Source organism: Schistocerca gregaria, chromosome 3, assembly GCF_023897955.1.
Source record: "Schistocerca gregaria isolate iqSchGreg1 chromosome 3, iqSchGreg1.2, whole genome shotgun sequence".
Lineage (NCBI taxonomy): Eukaryota > Metazoa > Arthropoda > Insecta > Orthoptera > Acrididae > Schistocerca > Schistocerca gregaria.
In genome coordinates, this window is record NC_064922.1 from 469,190,961 (window position 1) to 469,197,306 (window position 6,346).

Below are 6,346 nucleotides of genomic sequence, written 5' to 3' on the forward strand. Positions count from 1 at the left end.
AGGTCGGTAACGCAATGACAGAAATAAGGGAAAATTTCATGAATGGAATTAAAATTCAAGGTGAAAGGATATCAGTGATAAGATTCGCTGATGACATTGCTATCCTGAGAGAAAGTGAAAAAGAATTATGTTATCTACAGAATCGAATGAATAGTCGGATGAGTACAGATTATGGATTGATAATAAATCGAAGAAAGTTGTAAGTAATGAGAAGTAGCAGAAATGAGGACAGCGAGAAACTTAACATTAGGATTGATGGTCACGAGGTAGATGAAGTTAAGGAATTCTACTACGTAGGCAGCAAAATAACCAAAGACGCGCGGAGCAAGAACAAAGTCAGCACTCACAAAAAGGGCACTCCTGGCCAAGAGAAGTCTACTTGTATCAAACATAGGCCTTAATTTGAGGAACAAATTTCTGAGAATGTACATTTGGAGCACATCATTGTATGGTAGTAAAGCACGCACTGTGGAAAAACCGAAACAGAAGAGGATCGAAGCCCTTGGCATATGGTGCTACAGACGAATATTAAAAATTAATTGGACGGATAAGATAAGGAATGAAGAGGCTCTGAGCAGAATCGGAGAAGGAAGGAATATGTGGAATACGCAGACAAGAAGAAGGGACAGGATGGTAGGACGTCTGCTAAGACGTCGGGGAATAACTTCCATGGTACCTGATGGGGGTGTAATGGATAAAAACTGTAGAAGAAGACAGGGATAGAAATACGTCCAGCAGATAACTGACGACGAAGGTTGCAAATGCTACTCTGAAATGAATAGGATGGCACAGGAGAGGAATACGTGGCGGGCCGCATAAAAAAAAATGCTGGATGATCCACTTTTCGTTTGTTTACAAAATTTAAAGAACGCCTTCGAGAGATTTGACTTTGGTAGAGATGAATTGGTGCAAGCAAAGGTGAAGATGTCTCTGCGTCGAACTTTCTACAGTGACCGTATCAATAAATTACTATCTCGTTGGGAGAAAGGCGTTCGTCGCCAGGGTGACCATATTGAGAAAGAAATCTGCAGACAACAATAATAAAGATTTAGACTGCTAATAATATTAGCTTTGCTAAAATAGCTTCAAGACGTTTCACTTGAGAAGCTCGGAAGTCTTACACTTCAGCACGCCCTCTTTGATGCCATGTTCGTTGGCGTTCAAAATATTCCCACCCTCCAGCTTAGGCCACGGACCTACTGAATAACAGGCCAAGTGCGTTATTGTTTCGCAGAATTTCTAAGGAACAGTAAGCTATTGCCAACAGGTAGACTGAAAGACCCGTAATGACACGTCTGCAGAGCAATCACTCGGATCAATTACTTCCATAAAATACTAAGGAGTATGCGTACCGTGCGATTTAATGCGAAGCGGCGACATAAAATTTATCGTAGGAGAGGCACACACAAGACTGAGATTCCATATGAAATGTAGTTCGTCAACAAACACATGACACCATAAAATTACATAATAAAAAGATAAGGTGGGAGACCCAAATGTCACCATCTTAGTAGGTTTGGGACTTTATCAATCCTGAAAGGTTACAGAAAAGGCCACTATATATCCAAGTTGCAGTTAAATTGTGCTAATTTAATAAAGCCAGTACCTGACATAAATGTTAACACTACAGAAACTGATACAAAAACAGTTGGTTGGTTGGTTGAGGATTAAAGGGACCAAACTACAAAAACAGTGTTTATAATATCGTCCCCCAAAAAAATTCTCAAATGTACTATTATTTTAAATGCATTTTTTCCATCTAACTATGCCAAACAATGTTTCTATTATGACTCATATGAGGCCCATGAATGAACAATGTGTTCAAGTTATTTGCAGCATTCTGAACATCTGTCAGAGATCAATTTGTATGTCTGTATAGAAGAAGTGCATGGTCCGTGATTACAAACTATGCGTTTCTTACAAGGAATACATTTCTGTCCGCTTGTGTCTTTCCGTATGAAAAATTTGAAATTATCATTATAAACAGACAATTAACACAATTTTTAGTAACATTTCCAAACATTGTCTACGGGCCGAAAATTGGAACTGCGGAATGGACGAAATTATGAACATTCCCAGATTTATCGCAACGCTCCCTACAGCAACAAAGACCGAACTTGAGACTGTATATACTCTTGTTTGTACAAAAATAGTATAAAGAAGCAAAACGACAGGTGCAGATATCATAGCAGAAGAGGAGCAAAAGAAACCACGGGATTCACGCCATTTTTCGTGGTGCATGGGTGTGAGGATACTACGATGATGGACATTGTGTTTCCGTTACATCCTGATGACGTGGACGGAACCAAATTAAGAAATACATACGTGTTAACATACATGTGCAAGACACTGAACTCTGAAGAGTCCATAGGAAGGGAAATCCAGACAATAACTTACACAAATGTGACACATGCCGAGCATATCCTTTCATGTCCTCGCAATGCTGGATAAAGGTCATACTATCCGTCCTACAAGCAAACGCACTCTACGTGAAGTAACGTTAAACGAAAGGCGTAAAAACTCCGCGCGCATAAACTACGGTTTAATGGAATACCGGTGAATAATTTTGTTTATGTAATTAACGTGTCGGTGAAAAACACGTATGACCTAGTAGACAGGTTGGAAGATATAACGATTTCGGTAAGCTGTGAATGGATTCGTTAAATGTAACTAATCTGTATACGTATGAATCGGTGTCAGAAACAATTAACAGTATGAAAAGTAAAATTTAAAGTTCAAAATGCTATCCCTTGCAGAAATAGATGAGTTCATACGGTTACTTAATTTAGTTCTATCGTAAAGTGATTTTTGTTTTAAGGATCAGTTTTACCAACAACGGGATGCGTTTGCGATGGGATGCTGCTTGCCCGGTACTTCGGCAAACATTCTCCTTAACCATTTGGAAAGATTGGTGTTTGCACAGCATCAGGAGTTTAATTATATAATTAAGTACTACTACTGATTTGTAGATGACGACATTTTATTGTATTACTGTGTAGGTAGTGGACTTGATAGAACCATGCACGTGTTCAACGATTGTGTTCACATGTGAACAACAGGTAGATGACAGAAACTGTTCCTAGGCAATTACTTTGATTAATAAGAATAGCGAACACAGTTTCGCTATAAATAGAAAGTTTACGGCTTCTGATTTCACTGCCACTCCGTGCATTTCGTAGGTACAAAACGGCTGTATTTCGTGGTCTCGTCAGTAGATTACACAAGCTACCCCTTGTTGCAGTAGAAGTTAAGACAAAAAAATTAAGGATATAGCTTCAAACAATGGCATGCACCGTTATATTGTAGACGGAATCCATAGAAAGGTTCTCAGGTAGAACTGTAATTCACTACGTGACCTTACCGTCTCTCGGAGAGGAAGTAGTATGAGGCATGGAGTACAGAGGTACGTTCTTTAATAAGGTCATACAGGGCTTCCTTAAAATGAAGGTGAATGTTGGTTTTACAGGTAGGTAGATACATTCTAGAATACTGGTCTGTATTATTGAACATCTGACTTCATGGCGAGGTCAGAAACATATAACATAAAACACAGTGATTGTGATGATATCTATATACGTTGGTGAGACAAGGAGGACTTTCTAGAGCGCCCGGGGAACACACAGTTTTTCATTCCGTTAAACAGTCCACTTTTTCTTTCTTTCACTTTTTTTTTTTGATTCAACAGTCTTCTAATTGGTTTGATACGGCCCACCACGAATTTTTCTCCTTAGCCAACCTCTCCACCTCAGAGTGGCACCTGCAACCTAAGCCCTCAATTATTTGCTGGATGTATTCTTGTCTCTGTCTTCCTCTACAGTTTTTGCCCTCTGCAGCTCCCTCTAGTACCGTGCTAGTCATTAAATTATGTCTTAACTGATATCCTATCATCCTGTCCCTTCTTCTTGTCAGTGTTTCCCACATGTTCCTTTCCGCTCCGATTCTGGCAGAATCTCCTCTTCCTTGGGTTATCAGTCCACCAAATTTCAACATTTGCCTGTAGCACCACATCTCAAATGCTTCGATTCTCTTCTCTTCAGGTTTTCCCACAGTCCTTGTTTCATTACCATATAATGCTGTGCTACAGAAGCACATTCTCAGAAAGTTGTTCTGCAAATTATGGCCTATGTTTAATACTAGTGGACTTGTCTTGGCCAGGAATACCCTTTTGCCGGTGCTATATTTGCTTTTAATGTCCTCCCTGCTCCGCCCGTCATTGGTTGTTTTACTGCGTATATGGTAGATTTCCTGAACTTATTCTACGTCTTGGTAATTTTTTTATGTTACGTTTCTCCCTGCTCTCATTTATTTTACTTCTCATTCGTTTCTTGTTCCTTCGATTTACTTCCAGTCCATATTCTGTACTTACCAGACTGTTCATCCGTTTCAGGAGATCATGTAATTCTGCTTCACTTTATCTCAGGATAGCAATGTCATCAGTGAATCATATTACTGATGTCGTTTCACCTCAAATTTTAATTCCACCCCTGAATCTTTCTTTTATGTCCCTCATTGCTTCCTCAATGTACAGATTGAAGAGTAAGGGCGAAAGGCTACAGCCTTGTCTTACACCCTTCTTAATACGAGCACTTCGTTCTTGGTCGTCCACTCTAATTATTTTTCTTGGTTATTATACATATTGTATATGACCAGTCCCTCTCTATAGCTTACCCTTATTTTTCTCAGAATTTCGAACGTCTTGCAGCATTTTACATTGTCGAACGCTTTTTCCAGGTCGACAAATCCTATGAACGCGTCTTGATTTTTTTCTAGTTTTGCTTCCATTATCAAGCGCAACGTCAGAATTGCCTCTCTGGTGCCCTTATCTTTTCTGAATCCAAACTGATCCCCATCTGACACCTCCTCAACTTTCTTTTTCATTCTTTTGTATATTATTCTTTTCAACAACTTAGATGGATAAGTTATCGCACTTCTGAGCTCTTGCAATCTTCGGAGTTTTTTCCGAAGGTCAGGTGGTATGTCGCCAGACTCATACATTCTACACACCAACGTAAATAATCGTTTTGTTGCCACTTCCGCAATGAATGTATAAATTCTGATGGAATGCTATCCATCCATTTTGCTTTATTTGCCCATAAGTCCTCCAAAGGTTTCTTAAATTCTGTTTCTTATACTGGATGCCCTATATCTTCTAAATCGACTCTTGGTCCTTCATCTATCACATCATGCGAATCACCCCAATACACGAATCACCTTCAATACACTCTTTCCACCTATCCGCGCTCTCCTCTGCATTTAAGAGTAGAATTCCCGTTGCACTATTAATGTTACCATCCTTGCTTTTTATTTCCTCGAAGATTTTTATTACTTTCTTATATATCGAGTCTGTCCTTCCGATATTCACTTCTGTTTCGATTTCTGCACATTTTTCATGGAGTCATTTCGTCTTAGCTTCCCTACATTTCCTGTTTATTTCATTCCTCAGCGAACTATATTCCTGTATTCCTCAATTTCCCTGAAGTTTTTTGTACTTTCTTCTTTCGTCTACGAGTTGAAGCATTTCTTCGCTACTCAGCCTTTCCCCATAGTTCCCTTTTTTGTACCCATTTTTTTTTTATTTCCAGCTTCTCTGACTGCCAGTGTTAGAGATGTCCATTCGTCTTCAACTGTAATGCCTACTGAGCTATTCCTTGTTGTTGTAACTATGGCCTTAGAGAACTAAAATCATATCTCGTCATTGCTTAGTACTCCCATATCCCACTTCTTTGCGTATTGATTCTTCCTGACTAATCTCTTAGACTTCAGCCTGCTCTTCACCACTACTACATTGTACTCTCTGACTATATCTATGACTGGGTACACCTTATAATCCAGGATCTGATTTCGAATCTCCACATGACCATGATGTAATCTAACTGAAAAATTCCCGTATCACCCTGCCTTCTCCAAGTATACCTTTTCCTCTTGTGATTGTTGAACAGAGTATTCGCTATTACTAGCTGAACTCAATTACAGAACTCAATTAGTCTTTCACCTTTCTCATTCCTTGTTTCAAACCCATGTTCTCCTCTTACCTTTTCTTCTACTCCTTCCCCAAAACTCCGTTGCAATCCACTGAGTTTTTCACCTCCCTTACGTACTGTATTACATTTCAATATCCTCGTAAACTTTCTCTGCCTCTCCTTCTTCAACTTGGGACGTCGGCATGTATACCTGATCTATTGCTGTCGATTCTGATAAGAATAACCCTATCTCTGAAGTGTTCATAGTAACATACTCTCTTCCCTACCTTCCTATTCATAACAAATCTACTCCCGTTATACCATTTTCTGCTGCTGTTGATATTACCCTATACTCATCTCACCAGAAATCGTTGAATTCTTTCCAT